We start from the raw sequence: 27125 nt of genomic DNA, 5'->3' as shown, positions 1-27125 counted from the left end.
AGATCTGGACAACGGTCTCCAGGCCGGTCACTTCAAGAGTGTGCAGCTCCCGGCCACAGACAAACAGCTGCATCTTGGCGACTGGAGGATAGAGAATAGTGAGGTCAGGAGCTGGGCGAGGTAGGGGAAGGAGTATGGGAATCCAGGACAGTTCGTGGCTCTTAAGGGTGTTTGTGGACCAGATAGCATCCTAGAGAGCCACAGAAGGGGCATGTGCCGGGCAAGCCAGGCCTCCTGAGACCCAGGGTGAGGCACTGCTTTCCCATTCCTCGGAGCCCTGAAGACTTCAGTCTCTCAGGTTTCATGTTTCAGTTCTACCTAGATCTTACCTGGGACACTGTCTCCCCAGGCCGCCGTAACCGTGGAAACGGAATCCAACGGAGGCATAGCAGGAGCACGAACACAGCCGCCGCTAGGGGCGCATTGCATCACTGCCTCACGCCTTCCACTGAGGCCACACCCCCATCCTCTTCGCCACGCCCCCCGCGATCCACAGCAGGGCTCAGGCATCCTGGGCGCACCTAGGCTTTTGGAGGGTGTGCCCAAGATGGCGTCCTCAGTTCTCGTCCGGCCTTGAGGAGCTGGAAAATTGGCACCCTGCCGGGCTGTGGAACGTCGCAGATGCTGAAATCTTAAGCACTGGACCACCAGGGAAGTCCCCAAGTTAACGTATTTATAAAATATTCAGAACAGTGTTTGGCACAGACTAGATAAATAGCCTCTTGAGTTAGACCTGTAATTAAAACGTTTGTGTCAGAATTCTTCAAATGCATCTCCTTACTCGAGTCCCACAGGTCGGAGGAGCAGACACATCAGAGCCCAACCCTTTTTCCAACCTTGTTTGTAGCCCACTAGTCTCCCAGACTCCCGGCAAATTGAACCCAATGCTTTTCTACCTCCAGGCCCCTGCCGCCTTGCTTCCTACTTGGAATGCTCTCCTTTCACCTGTTGAGTTTCTTCCCATCATTGGAGGCCAGTGGCTGAGAGAAAGATGGTTGTTTCTTTGCTTCAGACACAGACCCAAGGCCTGCCTATCATGCTGTCCTGGTGTGATCTGTGATTGAGGGCTAGTTTGTGGAGCTCCTGCTGCCCCCAGCAGCCTCCCACAGCAGCTCTAGATGAGGAGAGGGAGAGACATTCGGCCAGTGGGTGGGTCAGACTTCTTGGTCTCCGCCTTTTCAGGGATAGGGGATTAGGAACCTGGTGTTCAAACTGGGCTCCGAGAGCCCTGTGTCCCAGGCCAACTTGGCATACCTCCCCTCCTGCTTCCAGCTGTTCTTTATGGGATGCGTGTTGTTAAAGGGAGAGATTATTGCAGTGATGGGCAGGGGCTCCCTCGGGAATCGCAGGGTTTGACTGGAGCCCAGGCAGCCCTGTTTCGAGTTGCAGACTGTCAGCATCAGGTCCAGCAAAATGGGTTGTGATCCTCTTGACCTCTCGGAAGGTGGGAATGAGGGAAGCTGGTCAAAGTTAGGCGACGGGCAGAGGGAAACTCTGAGGCTGAGAGACGAGGCACCCAATGTCAGCTTGTGTTGGGGCTTGCCTAGGATCACAGCCACCCCTGTTGGGTTCTGAGCTGGGGTCTCCTGGGGTCCTGCGTCCAGTCCCAGGTGCCGGGAGAGTGCAGGCTCAGGGCCACTCAGGCCCCTCTTGCGTTTTCTGCACCGAGGCCTGCTTGTTGGCCTCTCTTCCCGCTCCCCAGGGCCACTCCACGACCTGCCCACTTCAGCCAGGCCTACCTTGTCCACCCAGCCCTTCCTGGCCCTCAGAAGCAGAGAGGAGGGCAGTGGTGAGTTGATCCCGGGAGCCCTGGGTGGATAAGGCCAGGTGGGGAGCACACCCTGGCTGTCCTCCCCTTTCCGTGTCCGCCCACCACACGTGGCCTGGGGGAGGGGGGCTGCAACCTGTAGAGCCCTTGAGCTCCAGCCACCTTCCGTGTCTGCTGTCTCAGCCAGGCCCCTCCAGGGGTTGAGGGGCCGAGCGGGGCTGGAGGGCTCCTGGGAGAGGCCCTGCGTGCCCCACCCCCACACCTCTCTCCTTGGGGACCACGATGCCTGATGAGGCGGGAAGGGCCTGGAGTGGGGAGCCGGAAGGAAGCAGGGACGCTGCAGGGACTCGAACCCCAGCCCAGCAGTGCCAGGCGTGCCAACACCAGCGCCTTTTGCTTTTTCCTGCTCGTTTTCTCACAGACTCAAAGGTGAAAAGCAAAACCTGGATGCGGCCATGAGCCGCATCCAGGAAAAGAAACACCTGCGGCGGCTCCGTGCCCCCTGTCCCCCCAGGCTCAGTCCTCCCCGGACACCCCTTTCCCAGGCACAGCCAGGGGACACGCGTCCCCTCAGCTTCACAGAGATGTGTCCCCTGTCGTGCTGCGCTGCACAGCATCCGGGAGCACGTGACATCCGACGGGCAGACCCACCCACGAGTCACAATCCTGATGCTTCTAGGACAGGGCCAGCAGTGACAGGATGTGTGTGGGTGCAGAGACCTCCGAGACCCTGAGACACTTGAGAAGTCACTTCTGCGTAGTAGGGCTGGGATGGGGGAGGGGAAAGGAATTTTACTTTTGTTTTCTAGCTTTTCCATGGCTTGATAACTCTATGCAGATTACTTTTATGATAAAAGACAAAAATCTTAAATCTTTCATCACAACAGGAAATCTAAGAGCCAGGGGAAACTTGAGCACTCAGGCCTAGCACCAATGCCAACAGTCCTGCAGGTCTGCTGTGCCCCGGCTGCCTGGGGTCAGAGACATGCCCACCTGCCTCGCCTGCTGTCCTCCGTCTCAGCCATCGTCAGCTGTGGAATCCCTCCTGGGAACTGCCTTGACTGGAAGATGAAGTCGGAAGCACAGGGTCCCCACCAGTCTCTCCTCTCACCGCCTCAGCGGGGCCTGCGTTCTAGGGTCCAGAGGTGCAAGGGGCTCACTGTGGACCCTGGCCAGTACCTCCCCCCAGCTCTCCCTCTCAGCCCCCTGCCCGCAGCACCCACTGCTCCCAGGCCAGGCTCTGCCTCCCCTGGGCCCACGACCGGTCCAGTGGGTGCACCCCTCCCAGCTCCGTAACCTTCATCCAGAAGTTCTGCCCCGGCCTCTCACAGGGAGAGGGCTCCTGGCCCCCTGCTGTCAGCCCCGAGGAGCTCAGAAGCCCCTTCCTTTGCAAAGTCCAGATGAAAGGCTGAGAGGGTCAGAGAGGACGCAGACCTGCTCAGGGCCACAAACATCAGGCTGAGAGGTGTGAGCAGAGCTGACCCCGTTCACACACACCCCACACCCAAGGCCTGGGGCCCACCAGGCGGGCTCAGAGCCAGGCCTGTGGCCCAAGCCTCCATCCCCTCACCCACATCCCTTGTGTCCATGTCCCTCTCTCTAGCCCATCTCCCCTCACAGCCTTCCTTCAACTCACCTCCCCAAACACGCAACAAAAGGCAGCACTTACTTATTGCAGCAGGAGAGAGAGACGTGCATGGCCATCTAAGTCCCAACCTGATGAAGAAGCAACAAAGCTCTGACCTTAAAAGGCCCCAGAAATGGGGGTAGTCAAAACACACTCTGCAAGATGAGCAAAGAGTTAATTTGACACGTTAGTGACAAGGCCCTCACTGTTTGTACTTCGGGAAACCCAGAGGGTGATCTACACAGGGAAACATGCCACCGGCTAAAGGGGTTAACATTAAAGTGGTGTCAGGAAACCACCACACACTCATAGTCAGTGAGCAAATGTAAGCGCGTCACTGGCCACTGAGAGCCATCTGGGGGGCACAGGGCAGTGAGCAAGGAGAACTAGGCGACTGCTGCTTCCCTTTGGGGTTCCAGTGGGGAATGCAAGGCCATGAGGGATTTGCCCAAAGGCGTCTGTGACAGTCATCTGTCATCACAAAATGCTGGACCCCAGCTGCTGTGGCTCACAAGGCAGCATGACAGTCTCCCACCTGGGATGCCTAGGGGCCTCAATTAGAACAGGTGCATGCTTTCAGAGGGTAACTGTGCCCACAACGTAACCTGAAGTGGAAAAAGCAAAATAGCTAGCAGTTTAGCGACGTAAAATGAACACACATACATAGGCAGAAAGACGTAAAAATAGTTTCAAATTCTGGTTGAAAATAACTCTCCACAGGTACTTCAGTCAAATGCAAATGAGACATGGCCAGGCCGGGGGTGGGGTGGGGTGAAGGTCTGCCCTGTCTACATCAGACAAAGGGAATTCCAAGCAGGCAGCAAACAGGCAGATCTTGTTCCAATGATGCTGCAGCAAAACACAGAGAACAGAGCTGCTGAACCATCTTGGGGGACGTGGGGAGAACCAGAAGAGGTGCTGAGAGTGTAACCACACTCCTCTCATACAAAAAGACTGGATTTGAACCAGACCAAAAAACACACAGAAGGACTGATCCAGAATGTGGAACATATCAGAGAATACCTTCTTGAGTGCCGTGGAACATTTATAAAAATACTTTAAGCAATGAACAAAGGGAGCCATAGATTCAAAAAAGCAGTAGTGTTTAGAACTACTTCTCGTCACTTCTTCAAGTAACCATTCGGTAAGCCACAGCCTGATTACCATAGTTAAAAAACAACGTGTACCATGAAAGCAGGGCCAGTCGTCATGTTTACCTGTGTTCCTGGGGACCAGCTCAGGGTCTGGCCATGGAGACGAGCGTTAGAAGTCAAAGCTTGAAGGAGGCGACAGCAGTTCACTGCTTCTCTTTGCTGAATTCCCTCTCCATGTGTCTGCCAGGCCCCAGCCACCAGCTGGCATGGGTACATCCTCCTGGGTGGCATCAGTAGCCTCTCTTAGGCCCCACACCTCAGTAGTTGAGGGCCCTGTCCAAGGTCACAGGGATGACAGAGCTGCGGGGCTGGAGCAGGACCTCAGGCCACAGCCACCCTGTGCCATTCTCCTCCACCTCTTTCCGTTGTTAAGTGTGTGAGTCTGAACATGAGTGAATGAGGTATGCAAGACTCTAGAAAGAGAGTAACAGAACAAAGTCCAAGGAAAGCCGGAGAGAAGAGTGAAATAAAAGCAGAAATTTATGAATTACAAAATGAAAGCAGCAGAACTACTTATTTTATCTAAAGCTGCTTCTTTGAAAAGGTCAATAAAATAGAGTTCTTAAAAGACTATTCAAGAAAAAGAAAAACCAGCAGGAAGAACATAGTGAAGGACTTCCGTGGTGGTCCAGTGGTTCAGAGTCCACCTGCAGGGGACACAGGTGTGATCCCTGGTCCAGGAAGATTCCACATGCCACCGGACAGCTAAGCCCGTCCACAACTACTGAGCTCACCTGCCCTAGAGCTGGGGCTCCACAACAGGAGAAACCACTGACAGTGGGAATTCTGCGTGGGGCAACTAGAGAGCAGCCCAAGCTCACCGCAGCTAGAGACAGCCCGTGCACGACAACGAAGACTCAGCACAGTCAACAAGAAGTTGATTTAAAACAAAGAACAAAGTGAAGAAAACTACTCATAAGGATATTAAAATGTAAATAAAATGTAAAAGGATATTGCACACTAATACGTATGAACGACGTAATTTTCTTAGAAAATAAACCTGAAAAGTGTATGATCAGATAGAAATATTGACTAGTCCGTTTTCAAAGAACCACTCAACCTCCAAAAAGAAGCGGCAGAACCCCCAACACTGTGCGATCTGGGAAGAGAAAGCTGGGAACTTTCCATCGTTATGTGTTTCTGTCATAACGGACGGGAAGGGTGGCGCCGCCACTCACCTCGCAGCGCCCTCATCACATGCACCCTCACTTCAGCTTCACACCGTTGGAGAGCCATGCACTGTTTTTACCCCATTCTCAGGAAATTGGCTTTAAGAATTTAAGGAATTTGGCCAAAAGCACCAAAGCAGGGAACAGAGACCAGCTGTCAGAGCTCAAAGCAATGCCCTGAAGTTATGTCTGCCTTTCCTGAGATCCCCACACCTGCCTGCCTGGCAAGGCCCCAAGTCAAAGTCGACCCTCTGGTTCATTTCTGTCGACAAAATAGAGCTCCAGGCCTGGAAAAGTTTGTTTCAGAAGTCATAGGAGGGCTTACTATCCCATTAATTCTTGATCATTAGAAAATGAAAGGAGAAAAACCTGATGCTCCATCTCAAAAGATGCAGAAAAGACATTAATAAATCCCTATCTATCACTGATTTAAAAAATAAAATAGAAGCTTCCTCATAATCTACTAACAAATGATCCCAGTGCATCTAGCAGTGAGCCGGCTGACATCACTATGGAGGGATAGCGCTCCTCATTCACTTACTTCTCATTTAAGGTTCGCACTCTTTTCTCCCCACTGTGGTTTCACAGAAGACACTTTCCCAAACCTTAATTCACATATCTTTTTGCCACATCTGAATACAGCAGTCCTATTCCCCCCCACCTTAAATCAACTAACTTTTAAAATATAAATTAACTTATTTCAAAAGACAGTATCAAGAAAGTAGAGTTGCAACTCACAGAATGGGAGAAAACATGAGGAAATCATATATCAGATAAGGGTATAGCATCCAGAATATATAAAGAACTCACAGCTCAATGATGAGAAGACAAATACCCAATTAAAAAGATGGCAAAGGATCAGTATAGACACTTCCTTAAAGAAGATACACACGTGGCTAACAAACACGTTAAAAATGTGCTTGACATTATCAGTCATCACAGAAAGGCGAATCGAAATTATGAGATGCCACCATCATTTTCACTCAGATGGCTACAACCAAAAAGGTAAGAACAAGTGTTGGCAAGAATGTGGGAAAACTGGAACCCTCAAATATTACTGATGGGAACGTGAAACAGCATAGCTCGACTGAGAAACACTCTGGTTAAAGTTAAACAGAGTTGTTGTATGAACCAGCAGTTCCACGCCTAGGTATATACCAGAGAACTTAAAACTTGTGTTTTCACAAGAACTTGTACACAAATGTTCACAGAAGAATTACTTCTAATTGCAAAAATGGTGGGACAATCCAAATGTCCAACTGATGAATGGATGAACAAATATGGTATATCCATATCATGAAATATTACTCAGTCACAAAAAGAAATATTATTGCCTGCCACAACATGGATGAACCTTGAAAACACCATGCTAAGTAAGGCAGACACAAAAGGACAAACATCATATGATTCCACTTATACAAGGTATCAAGAAAAGGCAAATTCACAGAGCCAGAGAGTGTAATAAAGGAACCAGGGATGGGGGGTAGGGTTGGAAGATGGGAAACTGCAGGGGTAAGAGTACTTCTGTTTGAAATAATAAAAAGTTCTGGAAATGGATAATGGAAATGGAACATTAGTGTACGTGAACTAATGTGAACACACAGCACATTCACAACATACTGAACATACTAAAACCCACTTAAATCATACACTTTGAAAGCATGAATTTTATGGTACTGTGAATATTTCAGTTAAAAAAGGAAAAATAAATCTAGTTAAAAGGAAACTGTATTGCCACAAGTGGAAAACAAGGAATTTCCAAGTACATGTTTAAAAAAAAAAATCAATATTGAAATTTAAAATGTATATCAGCAGATCACCCCAACTCATCTTGAGGACCACCAGCAGAACAATCACTCCCTTGGGCAACTTGGTGTGGGCTGCCTGCGTGGCCTCCTCCATTTGCTAATGGGTGGCTCAGAAGGGAACAGGATCACAATGTAATTACAGCCAATGCAAACAAGACAGGAGAGAAGCATGAAAATGGAATAAATCATATGGATAATATGATTAAAGATGACGTTCGTTACTTGGAAACCACTTTGAACAGTGCTCACTCCATGGCAGGCCAGCACCAAGCACAAAGCTTACATTGCTCCATTAGTCCTCATCCCACTTCTTCACAGATAATACGATTAGCACTCCCCTCCCTGTACAGATGGGAAAACCGAGGCAGAGAGATGGTCACACAGAAATGAGGCAGGCCCAGCATCAAAGTAGGGTCACCTGACTCGAAAGTCCACACTTTTAGCCAAGATGCTATATTGCATCTCAACTGGCTCTAGTAATGAAGTTCAATGTGTTTGTTTATAAAATACATAAAACCAGTCTTACCATATGCTACCATAGTCAGAAAGTTTAATAGAAATATGTATCCAACCACAATACAGAATGCTTCTAGGAACATACTTCATAAACGTGCTTAATTTGAATGAAGTCTAAAATTCCCAAGAGACGTGAAAATCATCCTATCCTGAGTTAACAGGGAGGCCAGTTCCTAAACGGGAAGTTTCAGTAACATATATATAAATGCAATTCAACTCCAATAAAATCCAAATACTTGAAAAAAGAATGGCGGGGGCCTGTATTACTTATATTAAAGCAGATATTATAAAGCTAAATACTTAAAACATTGGGTTGGCACAAGGTAAGACATCAGTGGAGCAGACTGAAGAGTTCATGAACAGATTCAGAGTATTTAGCCCATAATTAACAAATCAGTAGCGAGGGCAATTATTTAGTAAAGGTGTGGGAAAATTTGTTAACCATTTCAAAAGATCTAAATTAGATTCTTACCTCATATTGTACACCAAAACTTCTAGATGGAGTAAAACGTTAAATATCAAAAATGAAACCACAAAAGAACCAGGAAAAGGACTTTCCTGGCAGGTCAGTGGTTACAACTCTGCGTTTCCACTGCAGGGGTCTGGATTCGAACTAAGATCCCACAGGCTGTGCAGTGACACCGAAGTACATAACCCTAATGATAAAATCAGATTTGGTTGCAAAATTTAAAACCAACAGCAAGATCCAAGATGTAAACTTAAAAAGCAAATTACAAACTTGAAAAACATTTTGTAGTTATCTACAGTAAATGTCCTCAACATTAAAAAGGATTCTCAGGAAGCGATGAAAACAAGTGAAGCACAAAGCAGATGCAGAGACCAACTAACAAATACAGACAGTGTATATTCAGCCCTACAGAGTCAAACGTGCAAATTAAAACACTAAGACACTGCTTAAACTGCCAATCAGTTTGGCTTAAACTGCCAAGAAAAGGGCAGGGCCGGGCTGAAGTGTGCTGGCCTTTCAAGAAGACACTCAGAAACGTGAGACGAAAGCCTTCACACTGGCCATGCCCACTGAGCCAGTAATGTCACCAGTAAGATATTCCCCTAAGGAAACAATCAGATTTCTGCACAAGAACATCTTCCAAGACAAAGAAAAGCATCCTGGTGTATTTCAACAGTAAATGAGAAAAAAATCATAATCAGAAAACAGAATTGTTTGGGTTGAAAAACAAACCCATACACATTACCTCTGAAGAGACGCAGGCCACCACTGACGCACAGGTGAAATAGTAAAATAACTGAAGGCCTGGCTGTCACCTCCGATCACCTTCAGTCAGCCCCTAGTACAGACACTGCAAGTCTGGGACAGGAGGGCTGCGCCAACTCTGAGGAAGGGCTGCGCTGGGGAGGATGGTCAGCAAGGGAAAAAACAGGCCACTGAAGCAGACCCCAAATCAACTGCCGTGTGCCAGACAGGACAACATGGATGTGGATGGTGGCCTTGAGACGCTAAAGCAATGGTAAATTCTAGTTTGCATAACCACTCTGATAAGGCAGGAAAGCATGCAAGACATTCTGTAAACAGTGTCAGGCATGGACAGGAGAAAAAGGCAGTTCAGGGTCAGGCGCTGCTTTCCAGGACAGGATTCCCCTTGACATTCTGGGTACACAGATCATTCTAGCTGACAGCAGTCAGCCACACAGGGACAGAGGTTCAGAAGGCAAACCCTCCCACTGAACTCCCTTCCTAGGAGGTCACCTCCTAGAATATGCCAGATTCATTCTTCACGTTGGGTCTGCAGAAAGCTATTGGCATTGTTGGCAGTATGTTTTCGAGCATTTCACCTGTAAAGTCCACTGAACACGACATCGTCAGTTCAATAGTGACAAGTACCCATTAGGCGCAGCAGAAAAACATTTAAGTGCTGTGATGGGGGTGGTCATGAGGGTGGCTGCTGGGGGCTCTCTCGAAGCAGGTTAGGACGCCCAGACACACAGGAAGAAAATGGCTACAACAGTCATACAAATGTGTGAGAGTAACCATTACAGAGTCATGAAAATATTAATTACAGACAGATTAAGATCAGTCTAATGGACCACAGCTTTCCACATCCTATGGACCCAAAGCAAAATAACGGGAGTAAACAGGAGGACATGCTTATCCTCGCACAGGGAGACAACAGCATGAAGCCATCATACGGAAGGAGAAGGAAACAGGCAAGAACCCCCAGGAAAATCTGGGAGTGAAATAATGAGGCAGGCCTACCTTCACCGTATAATGAGGCACAGAACTACAGTACTGAAAACTGGAACTGGAACATGGACAGATAAATGGTGAACAGGTACATAAACCAGTAAGTCATGGAGGGATGATAGGCTGATTACCAGTCACTCATTATGACAAGATTAAGTCCAGATGGAGCTAAGATTCAAATAAAAATAAAACTTTAAAAGAACTGGGTAAAACACAAGGTTTAACAAAAAATAATCTTGAGCTGGATTAGTCCTTCTCAAAGAAAGAAAGTGAAGTCGCTCAGTCGTGTCCACCTCTTTGCGACCCCATGGACTGTAACCTACCAGGATCCTCCGTCCTTGGGATTTTTCAGGCAAGAGTACTGGAGTGGGCTGCCATTTCCTCTCATAAAATCCAGAAGTCATAAAAGAAAACACTCATAAAAAAGCTTAAATATATTTAAAACTTCTGAACACCAAAAAATCTAGAAGCATAAAATTTAAAGGTAAATGACAAACAAATCACAAAGGGTTATTAACTAGGATGTTAAGAGCTCTTCTTTACCAGCTGAGCCACAGGGGAGCCCTAAGAACTCTTAAAATTCCCTAAGTACACACCCCAATAGAAATGCAAATCAAAACTGCAATGAAATAACTGTTTTTACTTTTCACATAGACAAATAACCAAGTTCAAGAACAGTGTCAGTAAAGGTGTAGGGAATGGTCAACCAGAACAGCCTTCCTGGAGTGTAAGCTGATGGCTCCCTCATGTTTGGAAAGGAAGAACTACGGGCCAGAATTTCCCTCAAAAGAAGTGTACAGCACAGATATAGCTGCCATGTACATTGAAACACATAGAAACTGATACTTAGCATAGATTTACATACAGTAAAAGTTGCTGGAAACAACCTTAGTTGTTCCTCAAAAGGGGAATGGGTAATTCAAACATGGACCTGCACACAGACACTGAAGTGCCCAAGGCAGACAAGAGCACAGGTACACAGTGAGCTCAGAGCACCGTCATCTGACCCACCCGGAGTAACACAGGGCCTGTGGTTTATCAGGACCTCACAGCAAAGTGCATACAAGAGCTCTCCAGAAAACTCCAGCAACTACCTGGCCACAACAGCAGTCTCTACAGGACGGGAGGCCGGGGGTTAGAGGAAAACACATCACGGTAACTCTCATGGGGTTTGGTTTTTAACATGTGCAGGTTTTACTTTGAACATTTTTTACACCTTTAAGTTGAATTAGAGGAGTCTTTGCCCTTAGGGTCAGCTCAGGGCAGAGGCAGGGCCTGGATCTGACACCCAGACGGCGGGTCACACAGTTGTTACATTGAAAGAAGAGTAAGGGGGACACTGCAGCAATCACCCCAGAAGCTGCGGGGAGAGAGCAAGGCTGGGGGGACAGACCCCGAACTCCTCGTGACCCTACGAGGAGAGTAAGAGACAGAGGGATTCACACCTGTGTTCCCGCCATTGGGTGGCCTCTCAGAAGAGAGCAAGCATGTACCTAAACCAGAAAGCAGCCAAGGCAGCACTGAGAAGACAGGGAGCAGACTGTGCCTCACCTGAACACACCTCTTTCCCCTGAGGATAGAAATGCCTACAGACGGCGGCCAGTCAGGTTTCAACAGACCAACACATAAGGTAATTTTGCAAATGTCACAACTGCTTTTCTAGAAGTTTGTTTTTCAACCTGCTTAGGGGAAGAACACTGGAAAAGACTGAGGTTTGTTAGGCCTGTCCTTGTTTTGTGCTAAAAAGTCGGATACCATCTTCAGTTAAAATCTGGTATGAACAAGCAGTTTCAACTGAACTCCACAGCACATTAGGAGAAGACCAGCATTATTCTACTTGGGCAGCAGAAACTCTCAACCCACCTCACAAGACTGAGCCCCAGACCTGGACAGCACCAGGGCAGGCGAGCTGGGTGCAGGGCGTTTGGAGCAGGTGTGCCTGGAGCTCACGCTTCCTGCAGCATCGTGCCCCGAGGGCTGGCACAGCACATGCACAGAAAGGTGTTTGTGAGACGCTCACTGCAGCACTGTCTGTACGGCCAGAAAACCCTGGAAACCACCTTAAAAACTCATCAACAGGAAAAGGGTTAAGATGACTACACCAACATGTGCAAGATTAAATAAATATTATAGAATCATGAAAATAATAAAGATGTTGCAGAATAGTCACACCGCATGTTTGCAATTGAGCAGATAGTAATAGGATAAAACTGTTGTATGTCCACGGAGGGGAAATCTCTGAAGGACAATAAATGAAATTTCTATTAATAACTATTCTTGGGAGAAGAACTACAGAGAAACATCTTCTGTTTTTTTTACACAGTGTTTAAAATTTAAATGCAAAACTAGTGATTTATAAAGGGATTAATATAAATTCTGCCACAAACATACACTCCACAGTCCCATCCATTACTACAGTACACAGTATAGTAACATTAGCCATGAACTTACCTAAATCTTCCAAGTTTTGGTCCCTTCGAGAGTTGCTGCAATGCAGACAAGTGGAGAACAAAGCCACAGGGTGACGTGGATGGAGAGTGTTTGGCTGGGTACTCTCAGCAGCCTCATGACATGAATAATTTTAAAAATTATACCTCAAGAAGATTACAAATGATTATATGCCTTGGATTCTGGCACCTCCATCAGCTTCAAGCCCACAAATGTAAACCCACAGATGACAAGAGTCCATTGTACCCATTAAAGTCTCAGTGGGTCACTGTGAACATGACAGATCAAAGACAGCAACTGGCAGGAATTTCAGAGCTTGCTCTTCAGACTGTCTAAGAGGATATGGACATACACACTCACACTCTGGCAAGCACATTTGTACGCCCACTCTGGAGAACAGGGCAGAATTGAGTATACAATGTCTGACATTTTGGTACCGACTCTGAGAAACATTCATGTGTATGCACACAGGGTGTGTATGACAATGATCACACAGCATCCAAAAAGACTGAAAGAGTGTAAATATCTACCAGCAGCAGAAGCTCTAAATAACTCACGGAACGTCCAAGTGAAGGACTAGTGCCCAGCAGCTTAATACAAGGCTGGCAGTTCAACACGTACTCATGGGAATCTCCCTACTGCCAAGTGAAAAAAGCAAGTCAGTAATGATATATGCTATAAAACAGTATTTTCCCACTTATATAGATTTTTAAATATTAGATGTGGATAAAAGTGTATAGAAAAAGGTCTAGAAGGAAACAGCACTCAAGGTGGGGATGGCTGGGGTCAGGGGGTGGTGTTTGGTAGTGACAACCTAGTCAGTCAAGCTTTAATTCTGTACAAGAGAGCATCCACCTACCACTTATCCAATTACACTGACCAGAATAAAAAACAATGGGAAAAATGGAATCATTAACTATGTCCATATAGTCACATGAGAGGCTCCAAATCAACTACACACAAGGTAAAGGATGAATGTTAATATCATTAAATGAGAAAATTCCAGAAGCTTATATACTTTTTCTATAAAGTTAAAAACTACTAAAATGAAAATTATAGTTCATTTAGGTAAGTTTTTTTCTTTTTCCAAAGTTATATGAGAAAAGAATAAGTAAAAGAAAAACTTAGTATTCAGGATCATAACCACTTTGGCTTAGAGGGAGGCAGGAAGGGGAATGAGCAGAACCACACAGGTGGCCAAAGTCAGTGTCTACAAGTCTTAGTTATATACTAGAAGATTCAGAAATGTTTGCCACAGCATTAAAACATCTCAGAACCAAATAAAAGACAGCCATGTTTTATGTCTCGAACCAAAGATTAGCCCAGTTCTGTGTGCTCAAGTTCCAACAAAGAGAAGGAATATTCTTGTCTTAAGGAGTATCATATCTTCCACTTACTAGATTTTATAATGAACACTAAGTCGTTACAATCCAAAGCATTTGATTAGAAACAACAAAAACTAGAGACTAAAAATTTGAGAAGTAGATTCATGCAGATAATGACAAGAAGCTAATACTGACAGACCTGGAACAAAAGAGCGATGACAGTATTTACTTGAAGTCTGATAATTCAATTTTATCAGTGTAATTAGTTTAGAGACACCAAGTAGGCTGGATACATAACTCCTTAAATGGAGAAGAGCATTTACTCTAAGGTGGGAGTACACATATGTTTAGCTACCAAAGAAAAAGTAAAGAAAGTAACAGTCTTATTCATTATTATTAGTCTTGTTACATCAATCTTTAAAATGTCTTTGTATAATACTTTCTAAGCACAACAATAAAAGGAAAAAATGAGAGTAAGTTTGATAATCACTAGCAAAAGCTTCCCTTCCCAACTGTACAAGAATTCATGATCTTTATAAAAACCAGTACAAAAATTTTATATGGTAAATGGTCAAAGAAAAAATACAAATGGTAAATCAAGTGGTAAAATAGACTAAACAGTAATTACAGAAATACAGGCTGACCACGTAAGTACTTTTAAAATAACCAGGTAAGTACTTTTAAAATAAAGTAACAATAAATACTTTATAACATTCAACATGGCAACAGTTTCTTGGACATGACACCAAAAGCAGAGGAAACAAAAATAAAAACAGATAAATTGAATTACATCAAAATTAGAAACATCTGTGCATCAAAAGACACAATCAACAGTGAAAAGGCAACCTATGGAATGGAAAAACGTATTTGTAAATCATGTATCTAATAAGGGGTTAATATCCAGAATATGTAAATAACTCCCATAAATCAACAACAGAAAACAAACAAACCATTTTTTCAATGGGCAAAGGTGAAAAGACGTTTTCTCCAAAGATACAGAATTGGGCAGACAGCATATGAAAAGATGCAACACCACTATTAGGGAAGTGTAAATCAAAATCACAATGAAATATCACTTCACACCCATTAAGATGGCTACACTAAAAAACAAGTGTTGGTGAGGATATGAAACCTTGTAAACTGTCCACAGGAGTATAACATGGCGCAGCTGCTACAGAAGATACTATGAAAGTGCTCCCCAAATAGCAATATCCTATGAGGCAGCAATACCCCTTCTGAGTATTGTCCTCTGTATCCAAAAGAATCGAAAGCAGTGTCTCAAAAAGGCATTCGTACACCATGTTCATAACAGAAGTATTCACAACTTAAAAATAGAAGCAACCCAATGTTCAAGGATGAGCTGGTCAATAGATATGTCCAATATAAACAAGTTGTGATGTATACATACAATGGAATCTTCTTCTAAAAAGGAAAAAAACCTTGACTCATGGTACAATATGCATGAACCTAGGGGACATTATGCTACATAAAATAAGCCAGTCACAAAACACAAATATCACATGATTCCACTTAATACGAGGTACCCAGAGTTCTCAAACTCATAGAAACAGAGAAGCAGAATGGTGGTTGCCCAGGGTTAGGGAGAAGAGGATGAGTTTAATGGGTACAGAGTTTCAATTTTACCAAATGAGAAAGTTCTGGAGATTATCTGAACGCTACTGAACTGTACAGTAGAATGGTTAAGATGGTGAAATTCATGTTATGCATAGTTTACCACTCATTTTTTAGAAAGTAGCAATAAATAAAACAGAAAAACCTGATGCTAGCAATTATGAAGGGAAATGGATATTCTCACAAGAGGAAGTGTAAGGTATCTGGAGAGTATCTGAGAGTCTGCTCAGTGCCCAGGCTGTGCCACCCTAGAAAACAGATGTGGATATACATATATACATATATTTCTACCAATACATATTTACATATTTTCACAAAACTTAAGAGATGCTCATACTAGCACAGCTGAAAATAGTTAAAACACTGTTTACAACTTAAGAAACCGGCTCAACGTCTTATAGCTTATGCACAATAGGATAAAGTACTGCAACTGTTCGTTATGGTATTTTCTTGAGGTCATGAACCCCTTCAGCAAGCTTATGCTTTCCGTGGAAAAACAGCTTCAGAGCACTCACAGGTTTCTAGAAGAGTCCTCCATGGGATTTCTGTGGGAGAATTAATACCCCTGAGAAAAAGCACTTCCAACACATTTGTGGACTCTGCTGATACTGGGAAATCTGCATGGAAACAAACTTAAGGTGGAAAACCAGAACAGCCCAGAACATGCACATGGATTACACGACATGAAAGGCCCAGAGAAGGCGGGTAACTAGTGGGAACCAGAAGGAAGAGGCTGGACCTAGGCTGGCCACAAAGGAGGCGAAGGAATCACCATCACCACTCAGTGAGGAGCGGCCACGTGCCAAATACAGACATCCATTCTCCCACCTCACACAGGAGGAAAACCAGCCCCGTGAGGCTCAGAAACTGCTCCCAGTCAGGAGTAGATCCGCACGTCTGTCTGCACCAGAACCACCCCCACCCAGGGGTGCCCATTGGGCTCAGTTAACACAACAGCCACCTGCCCCCACGTCTTCAGCGAACCGTCCAGTTGTGACAAGTCTCCCAGCTGATAGCACTCTCTGCCACTCCATCATCCAGCCACAGGGCAGGAGCAAGCCCGGGGGCTCTGGGCGGGCACAGGCCTCCCCTTGTACACACACACACACCCAGCCCCGACTGCTAATAAACTCCAGTTGGATTGAATGTTCAAATGTAAAAAAATGAAACCATACAATTGTCACAAAATAACAGAGATTAATACATACTTTGGGGTTGGGAGAGATCTAGACATAACACAAGTACAGAAACCACATGAAGAATGACGGACTCAGAAACACTAACTTTTGTATGACTGAAAAATGAAAAGGCAATCTACAAACTGGGAAAATATATGCATCAAACAGAATGAAGCATTATTAATACATAAGTGCTTTTACAAAATAGAAAAATGAGCCATTTCGAAGTACAAAGTCACACATGGACGCACATACAACACTGCAGATGTCGAAACACACAGATTTCAGCGTCACTAGCAGGGCTCACACACAAAAAACGCTGCTGGATCCAAAACGGGAGCAAAGGTTTTTAGTGTGAAACTAGCTCGTTCGAGAAAAAGTGGGGCCAACAAGGCTTACCTTAAGCTTGAGGATGCTATTTACAAAACCCCTCCCATGAGGGCAACTTAGCAACGTGAACTTAGACGCAAGAAGTCTGACAAAGGCAATTCATGTGTTGAAATACATTCATGTACCCCAAAGAAATACTATCAGATACGATAAAGTTTGAGCTAGAAGGAGGGTTATCACAGCATTACTTACTAAGAAAAAGTGGAAAATAACTTACATGTTGTCTAAATGAAGATATTTTAAATTGATAAAGTCACACAATGCACATTATGTCACCACAAAGATGCCTAAGTGAAAAGAGTTGCACAACAGAATCTACAGTATAATTCCAATTTTGAGTAAAAAGGTATAAGTATCCTATGCATAGGAAAAAAACCAAACCTCTAGAAGCAAAGAGGCCAATAACTATTGTCAATAAGATTACTGAGGAGTTTGTTTTTATCATTTTTCTTATTTGTAAACTTTACAATAAACCCCTTTACAACATGAGAACTAACAGTTACTTAAAATAAAAGAAAGGGATGTTGGTGCAATGCTGAGGGGCCCTGGAAGGTGGAGCCTTCAGCAGAAGGCGTCCTACTTGGGAGACCAAGGGTAGAAGCAGCTGCCTTCACCCAGAGGAAGGTCAAGGCCACCCTCCCTAAATACAGCTTTCTTATTTCTGGTTATTTTTCTATCTTCCTCTTGTCATTTCCAGACTGCATCTGTATATTTTTGCATGTTAAACATTTAAAACTTACCACAAATATCCAAAGCCTGTCTTGCCATTTCATTTAATATCAGCACTGCACAACAGCAAGTACTGCTCAAGGCCAGAGGTTAACATTTGCTCCAGACACTTAAGTACACAAGAGGTTAGCCCTGGCATAAGAGGTTCAAGGAGTCCCTTCATGGCCACAACCAGTAAGACAAACCAAGGGCAGCCAAGAGAGTGAAGTGGGGGTGAGGAACCCCTTCTGTAACACAGGCCATTTCCACAGTTCTCAGGGTGTCCAGTCTGGGCCCACAAAGGAGCCTCAACCAACACTTCCTCTCCAGCTATTTCTTTTTGAAAGAACTTCCAAATTCACCTCTTGTTATTTTTATACCCCATTACATTTAGCTGCACCAGATCTCCATTTTCTACCTAAATGCTACAAGCCCATTCACTGAATTTCATTGTACCATCCACTGCCTCTGAGAGTTCAGAGGGAAGGCTGAATTCAGATCTATGAATGAAGACAAAAACTGATCAGCAGTGATCACCAACACCATTAACAATACCTTTGACCTATCCCCACCTGACCTGTGAACAGAGGATAAAGAACAGGCAGGGCCCTGGGACAAGGCAGAGGCCAGGAGGGCATGGGCACAGCCTCTAGCTGCCTGCTCTGCTCCTGTACCATCAGGCCCACTTCACAGTCCCTTTTCAAAGACGAACATTTACACCCCTGTGGAGAAACCCTTCATCAGCCCACCAGTCACTAGGTAACAGTACCCAGAGGCACTCATAGCAGCTACCCTTCAGTTTGATAACCACTGTATAAAAACAAAAGGAAAAGTTAAGTTCTGAAAAAAAGGAAAGGCAGGCAGAAGACAGCTGAGCAAAAACAAGAAGGGCAAGGTAGGAAAGGAAGCCTCGATTGTTCTGGGAAAATCAGAGAACAGGGTGCCGAGCAGGGGAAAGATCCTGGAACCTGGACAGCTGTGAGCCTCGGACAGGCGGGAACCTAATTCCAGTCTCTGCAGGGGTCACACCCAGCTGCTCTCCCAGCCCCTCAATGTGGTCACAGCACAACCTGTCCCTGTCCCTTTCCCACTGCCTTGGACATAAAAGCCTTCTCAGCAGAGGCGGGTGGTGGTTTCTATTCCAAGTTCATCTCGCGCAAAGCAAAACCTTAGGGCCCCAATGAACACACAAGAGCATCACTGCTGGGCTCTCCCCGCCCAGGACACAGGGTCAGCTTAGACACAACACACACCCTGGATTCCAAATTGCTTAGCATAGCACTTATGCAACGCTTTAGTAAAATGAGAAGTATGTGCTTAAACCCAAATCCTAGACACATTCCAGCCTCCCAAAGACCACAACTATGTCAAACATATATTACATGTTCTTTCCATTTGTTAGGCTGCTTACAGTCATTGAGAGATCCCCTTTTTGACAATATCATTTGGAAATATAATTGGGTAAAATTCCAAGAAGTTAGGAAATAGTCCCCCACCCTGACAATGACCTTCGCTGGCTTGTGCTTTGTCATCACATTTTGCACAACCATCACACACTCCCAGTCAGCAGAGTCCATCCCCAACTGCCACTGGGGATGCAGGCCATTCAGGACCTACCCGTTCTGTTGAGGTTACCACACCGAGCTCAACGAGCTCAGTCTGGAGTTGTATTAGTGAATCCAAGCCTAAATCTACAGTATGAAGGTACATTTCATTTCATGATACACAGGCAAGATCAGGGTTGAAAAAATATAGCAATACAAGCAATTCTAATGAGTCCAGAACGCAAACCTTTATTCGTGCTGTAAAGGGGAAGAAAGTGTTAGTAGTCACATACATGATGCAACAAGGACTGGTTCTTAGCATACAGAGCAACGTACAAGAACCCTTTCCACCTGTTTTTACAGTTTGTTTCACAACAGCTTACCGGAATGTATTTCCCCATACACGCATGACTAATACTCTAAATTCATGACAGTAACTGTATCACATGCCAAGTTACAGGTTAAGAACGGATCAACATACTTGTAAACATTCAAAAGAGAACCCAGAAAAATTCCATGTCATAAGTATTGAGGGTTTAAAATTCTCAAAACGAAATTCAATGGGAGAATGGACAGGATAAAGTCACTGGTATTCTCACAAAATTGATACTTCCCTAAATTTTTACAAACACCATAATCCAGGAAAGAAACTCCCCACCCCCAGTTTTGCTCTTATTTCCCTACCTGATTTTGGTTAAGTTTCCCCTCTAGTACGCCGTCACTTAACCCAAACATTCAAATTGAAGATGGAGTGAACTGTTAACTGGAACCTTAGCAAGGGCACATAGATTGTTTGCTACCAAGTATTACAGTAATCAGAGTGATCACGATTTAAGGTCTCCTTGTTACAGTGAGGATGAAAAGAAAGCTCTTTGGCTATTACTAATCACTCATCACAAAGAAAAGATGTTTATAAGACAGGAAGTAACACACAAAATTCCTTTAAAAATCATTGTGTTTTCACTTTGCTCAAACTTTCAACTGCAAAATACCAAGTGAACAAAAATGTTACAGACCCAGAAGAGGCCATCTAAGCGTGTACCAAAATCTCAAAAATACTTTAAAAGCCCACAATTAGGGTACTGAAAGTCTTCTGAAACTAGTCCCTGAACATTGCACACCTTCAGATAAACCACTTAAGAAGCTTGCAAAGGAGTGAAAGATGTTAATCTGCTGATGCAAGTCCCTAACAATCTTTCAAAAGACTGATATCCGGGTTTCAGTTAACTTTTCAGTCTTCCCCTTCTTGTAGCAAAGCAAAACAATTTTGCTTTTTTCCTTCCCCACACTTAGCAGTTTTAAGCACTGTAGAAACTTTTCAAGTAACATTTTAACATTAACAATGTACTATTAACTAGCATTTTCTTTGCCTTTGAGCTCTATTTCCCCAGAGCTCTGCCTACTGATCTTTTCTCCAGAAAATTCCCTTCAACCCACTTTCCCTACCCCTCCCACCCTCCTCAAGCCACACCTAATCACAGCCTTCTCTTCAGCTCACCCTCCCCAGCCCAGGCTGTTTCCCACCCAACCCCTCACCTCAGGGCCCTCCCATTTGAACACGAAGATTCCTCTGAAATCTAATCAAGTAAGATAAATTAAGCATATAGAGCAAAATGAACAGAAGATTACTCTTGGTACCCCAACTATTCCCTTCTGGTAGCAGAAGTGACCAAACGAAACCTGCCATTTTTATCACCATCTGGACATGACCATCTCGTGCCCTCCCACCTAGCACAGCACAATGACACCCCACCCCCACCCCTACTTGGCCAGTTGGCTTCATTTAAGTCAGTTGGCTTCATTTAAGTATTTGCCTAATGCATTTCAGTCTGGAACGCTTTCCCAACACACACATTATATATCACACTAAGAATTCCTCCGACAAAAGCACAGGAAGGCAGGTGGGTAGATGAGGGTCACTGGGATCCATGTGCAAGCTCCATCTACAAGGCATCATCTGTGTTGTGGCATCAGCGTTAAAATGTTCTACAGCTTAAGAGTCTTCTGGAAACAAGGTTCGTAGCACACTAGTATGACAGGAGACAATTTAGAAGATGGCAGCATCTGAAACCTCCAACCCAGGAGACGTGCCTGCTGACATTCACGTGCCCAGAGATCGTTGCTCCCGGATCAAACACTCAAAGCAATACATCTGCTGACGGCCCGGCTCCATCTGCTTTGGCCTTTTAAAGACTGCCCCTCATAAGCTCATGAAAACCTTAAAGGATGGCCTCTGAATACAGGGCTTCCTGAGCAAGGCCTGGAAACATGCCACTGGAGAACTTCCTCCTCCTAAGCCTCTGGAAATTCACTCTGCAGACAGCAATTTAGGCGGGCTCTTTCCTCCAGGGTCTCCCCTCCTGCACCGCTACGACTCACACTGGCCAGGGGCTCCATTTCTCCTGGTGCCATCAGATCGCCATGATGAGCACTACAGTAACAAACCACCGTCTATGAGGCATTTCGTAGCGTTTAGATGGTACCGTCGCTGCGGGCCCGCCCAAGGGTGCACATTCAATCCCCACCCTCTCCACTGGCAAGCAACACCACCCCGCCCACCCAGAGTCTCAGCAGGGGATGCCTCTCCTCTTGACCGTTACCAAGATACCGACTCCAATGGCAACAACTTTCCCATCTTACCAGATTACCAGAAGCAATGTTTTAAGTGAATGGGTAACCTCGAGAGAGTGAGGGGGGGGGGGGGGGCAGAGTGAGCTCACAGAAGAGATTAGCGCGGAACCTAGAGGAAAAGTCCAAAGGGGAGCACTGCCACCTGGAAAATAAAGTGAGGGTCAATTTTGTCCGCCTACAGCTCCCGCCTGCCAGACATAACAGTAACCGCTTGGACCCGCACCTTACCTCCTCACTCACTCCCTAGACCACCCTCACACCCAGACCTGGGTTTCACCAGGCTGGGCCTGGCTGGACCCTGTCCCGGGCCGAGCCAGACTTACATACCGCCCCGGGCCAGAGCTGTCAGCCCCGCGAAGCTAAGGGCAGCTTCCACCACATGAGGCCTCATCCCCAAGCAGGCTCACAACCCTTTGTCTGGAAAAAAAGGGGACTGCTGGTATTGACAAGTTCAAGTCCTGCCCTCCCTGCCCACCTGCCACCCTGCACCCCACTGCCTGCCTTCCAGCTCCTTTTCAAAGCATCGACTGACCAACTCCGCCTCCAGCAAGGGAGGCAAGACCCTCAACCTCCTCCACCTCTCCGTTTCTGCCTTCCTCCTCCTCCACAAACCAGGGCACCAGGGGCCGCTCAGCCTACGCAGGAGCGGCGCCCACCCAAAGGTCAAGTTCCCCTTCTCCAGCAGACAGCTGCGACAGCCAGGCCTGGGGTGTCGTCTTCCCCCTGGGTTACTGCGAGCCCTTTCAACACAGCTCTCCCCAGCACAATTTCCCCAAGATCTAGTCCCCCCGTTAACCCTCCTTCTCTTGGCACCCCAAATCCCCCAGCCTCATCTAACTCCGCCATCTCTCTCATTGGTCTCCTAAAACCCTAAACTGGTCAACTCCGCCCTCCACAACTAAGCCCAGGCCCCTGACCCTCCCTGTCGCTAACTCCTGCTGGACAGGCCACAACTTTTGCTTTTATAGTCCTGGGCCGCGTCACTGGGGCACTGCTCAACGGGACGATTCCTCCACTGCCACCAGAAAAAAAGTCCCTCCCCGACCCTGGCCACGTAGACGACTGGGGGCGGCTCCCAGTTTCCCGAGGGTCCAGGTCTCGAATTCCCCGATTATCCCCACTCCTCTAAGCAAGTGCCTCCTGAGATCGACGACAGATCTCAAGGTCACCTTGGGGGGGGGAGGCGGATTCCAACGGGGACGAGGGTGGGGAGAGAAATCCCCTTCTCAGCCTGTGATGGAGCCGAGGGTTGGCAGGCTTCCCGTTCCTTGAGGGGAGGTGTGGGTGGGGAGTGGATGAGGCGGGATGGGGCTGCTCTCTGGAAGCGAAGGGAACTGCTGGGGGTCGCCTCAGGTCACTCCCGCCCAGAAGAAGCCCGAAAGAAGCGCCGGCAGAGCGTCTGGAAAATTCCAAGCGGCGGCAGCGGAGGGATCTCTGCAGAGGGCGCATCACTCCCTGGCGGCGGGGGTGGGGGTGGAGCGGCAGCGCGTGACTCCTCGGGCGTCGGCTGGGCCTCGTGAGCGCCGGTGACGTCAGCGCTGAGGCCTGCGGGTGGGAGCGGGGCGGGGGAGGGGAAGCCCGCGGCCCGCCGGGCTGGAGCCAGGGCTCCGCCTGCGGGGGTCGTGGATCGTGAGCACGTCTGCACCGGGGCGGCTCTTAGAGAACCGCACCCACAGCTGTGCTCAGTGTCTCTGGCTAAGAAACATGGCTGTGATTTTTAAAAAGTTGATTAAAAAGTTAGGCCCCCATGTTGCTGCTTGGTAGCTTGAGGGACGTGTGTCATCGCTTTGTTATTCTGTTACCAGGGGCCTGGAGGCTTGAAGTATTTCATCAGGAAAGTTGTGCCTGTTGGGTTAGAGTACTTTATGATTATTCATTCTCTATTAACTGGGAAAAGGTAGTTGTGAGGTAATGAAAAGCAAGAGCTTGTTTGTGCAGAAAACAAAACGTGTAATTGTATGGCAACAAGACTAAAAGGATATAGATAACCCTCTTTCCTTTGGGGTTGGGAGGTGAGGGAAAACATTTGGGGTGTGAAGGGAACTAGTTTGTCCAAGCTACTTGACAACCTGTGATGGGCCTCAGGGAGTCTGCCTGATGATTGTGGGGGGCACCTCCCGGTGACTGCCTACAGGGAGCAGGCCCTCAATGTGGCTCTCCCAAAGTGGAAGCAAAAGCAACCCCGTGAGCGCCTGTCCACTCCACCGAGGCCTGGCAGCGCCCGCGGGACTGGTGAGAATTTGGAAAGGGTCGCTGGCACCTCCCTTGCCTGTGTAGGGACCAGAGTAAAGGGAGTCGCTGCCCCAGACCCCCACAGGGCGTCCTCTCAGCCCTGCTGCATGGGATGGAAGGACAGTGGTCAGGAGTAAGGAGAACTGAGAAGGGCCTCTTGGACCAACTCCAGCCAGGAAGTCTTCTCCCAGGATAACCACCCACACCCTAAACAAACCCACCTGTGACAACAGGCTCCCTTGGCAACAAGGAGAAAACTGGGGAAGGAGGTTTTTCCCCTCAGCCTCTGCAAGATGGCATCTGCAGCTGCTAGGCGGGGGCTGGGGCCAGCTGCTGCACCCTTCCTGGTTCTCGGAAAAACTGCTGTTGCTCATGTGACCGTCGACCCAGAAGGTTGAGTATGTGGCAAGCCCAGGCTTGTTCACAGGGCAGCTCAGCTGCTCTCTCCAGCCAGGGAACGGTTATGGAAGCTCACTTTTCCCCAAGGTCTGTCTCATCTGTCTTGTCCTGACATTTCCATAGGTGGGTTGGGGAGACTAGACCTGAAAGAATAGTGTGGAAAAAGGGAATTGCATGTCAGAATGTTCTAGAAAGGCTGAGAGGTGTGTGTAATACCAAGCAAGTACCTTCTCTGCTGAGTCACAGTACCAGGCTGTGGGCTCAGCTCTATATTTATCTACAAGGTGCCTGAGAGGATGTAGTCACTGCTGTGTGTCTGCTTGATGTCTCAGCTTGCTGCTTTCTGTGTGTTAGTCTCTCGGTCGTGTCCAACTCTTTGTGACCCCATGGACTGTAGCCCACCAGGCTTCTCTGTCCATGGAATTCTCCAGGCGAGAATACTGGAGTGGGTTGCCATGCCCTTCTCCAGATGCTGCTCTCTACCTGGTCTAATAACCTTTCTCATTCACACATATTCCCAAATTCCAGGACCACACTATCTTAGGTTTTCTTTTTCAGGAGAGCAAGAGTCCGTGGAAGTAGGCGCACAGAAAGCGTTAGGATCCCACAGATCTGAGGACTCCAGCACAAAAGGAATGAGCCACCTCCGCTGTGCCCTTATGTCTGGAGGAGCCCAGCTCCATTTCAAGGACAAAATGACAGGGTTGCAGTGGGTCCTGGTTTGTTTCTCCTGGCCATGGACTTTTCCACAGCTAGTTTTCTTTGGAAACGGGATGTGTGACGTGTTTGAGCTCAGATGAGGGTAGAAAGCCACACAGGGACCACTCTGTGCTGCCTTAAGGGGCCAAGGCAGTGCTCACAGTACGGTGGACAAATGTGGGACTTGGGTTCATGCCTCTTTCTCTGCAAATAAGGCTAAAAATACTTCCATCCTGACAGAGGAGGAGGGGCAAGGCAGCCATTGCATCAGCAGATTTCTGTAGATCAAAACAAGCTGTTCCAGGAAACAGGCGTAAACAAGATGACCTTGGATCCCTGGGTGGGGCTGGGTAGTGATGGGTCTGCCACACCCGGGTGGGTGGCTGAAGTCTGCTGCTTCTGGCCAGCCAGCTTAGGAGCTCATGGTTGGAGGGGAAAGGAGGTTAGGAAGGACCCCTTGGGCAACCGGTGTGGCCCAGGATTTCAGGGTCAAAGTCCAGGTTCCAAGTCTTTTCTCACAGCCAGGGTTGCCTCCCCGACTTGTTCCGCAGCCTGCTCAGCTGGATTGTTAACAAGCATACACACCAGCCGGAGAAGGACCCAGCAGAGAGAAGATGAGGGGTGAGGGACATCCCTGGTGGTCCAGTGGTTAGAACTCCTCACTTCCACTGCAGGGGAACGAGTGCCATCTCTGCTTAGGGAACCTAGGATCCCATAAGGGGTGAAGTGTGGCCAAAAACGGAGAAGAAGAGGGGTGAGAAAAGGGTGGTACTTCAGGTTCAAATGGGGACAGGATGACAGTATTGCTGCAGCCATTAGAGAATGTGCCAGAACCCTGCCCCCCACTGCCCCCAGGTCCAGTTCCAGAGCCATGGCCTCCTGGGTCACCTTGGGCTCACCACTCACAGGAGACCGGCGGCGGGGGCCTTTTCCCTCTGAGCCCTGAGGCCCCTGGTCCCAGGGCCTGAGTGAGGAACTGCACAGTCACCGCGTACTGGCCCAGAGCCCTTTCTGCCCTGGCCCGCCTCACTGCGCCCAGCAGGAACCACAACCGGGAACTCCTGCCCAGCCCGCCCTGGCCTCTCCTGCCCTGGCAGGAAGCGGGCCTCAGCCTGGGCTTCAGCCTGCTCCCCGCACCCCCTTGCAGCATGACCCTGGCAGGCCCTCACACGCTCACAGCGTGCCTTCCTGTTCTCACTTCATAATTCTGATGAATACTGTCCTGCCTAAAAGCACTTCACCCAGTGGTCGCCTGGCCCAGTCCACACTCAGCTCCTCCTGGCTTCTGCCGGGGTCACCTTCGCATTGAGTCCCCCCCACCCTACCCCTTCCCTGTGGCTCAGATGGTAAAGAATCTGCCTGCAATGCAGAAGACCTGAATTCCATCCCTGGGTAGGGAAGATCCCCTGGAGAAGAGAATGGTAACCCACTCTAGTATTCTTGCCTGGAGAATCCCGTGGACAGAGGTCCAGTCTATGGGGTAGCAAAGAGTTGGACATGACTGAGCCACTAACACCTTCATCCTACCCTACTCCACCCCCACTGGGACTTGAGCTTCTCAAGGGAGGCGTTTCTCTCTGTTTTGTCCTCCACTGGGCCCTGCAGTCTCTGAAAATGGCCCTGGCATGGAACAGACCTCTAGGCATGTGTTGACCAAACAATTTACGTTGGTTTGG

At 47.3% G+C, this 27125-nt stretch overlaps 2 long non-coding RNA genes across 6 annotated transcripts; one reads left to right on the top strand and one right to left on the bottom strand.

Moving 5' to 3' along the window:
• Positions 1 to 652: 652 nt before the first annotated feature.
• LOC123333816 lies at positions 653 to 26488 on the bottom strand. 5 transcript variants are annotated; one of them, XR_006551407.2, is made up of 3 exons: positions 24573 to 24587; positions 2762 to 23964; positions 653 to 2534 (listed from the first exon to the last, which is right to left on the bottom strand). It is a non-coding gene; the product is annotated as an uncharacterized LOC123333816 (long non-coding RNA). The 5 variants fall into 5 exon arrangements; XR_006551408.2 differs by lacking the exon at positions 653 to 2534 and having other exon boundaries at positions 2594 to 2900; positions 3438 to 23964; XR_006551409.2 differs by lacking the exon at positions 653 to 2534 and having other exon boundaries at positions 2594 to 2900; positions 4613 to 23964.
• Positions 24703 to 27125, top strand: LOC123333817. The gene is made up of 2 exons (XR_006551411.1): positions 24703 to 24837; positions 25309 to 27125. It is a non-coding gene; the product is annotated as an uncharacterized LOC123333817 (long non-coding RNA).

Source organism: Bubalus bubalis, chromosome 5 (genome assembly GCF_019923935.1).
Source record: "Bubalus bubalis isolate 160015118507 breed Murrah chromosome 5, NDDB_SH_1, whole genome shotgun sequence".
Lineage (NCBI taxonomy): Eukaryota > Metazoa > Chordata > Mammalia > Artiodactyla > Bovidae > Bubalus > Bubalus bubalis.
The sequence above is the reverse complement of the archived record's forward strand: the minus strand, read 5'-3'. Positions and strand labels throughout refer to the sequence as shown.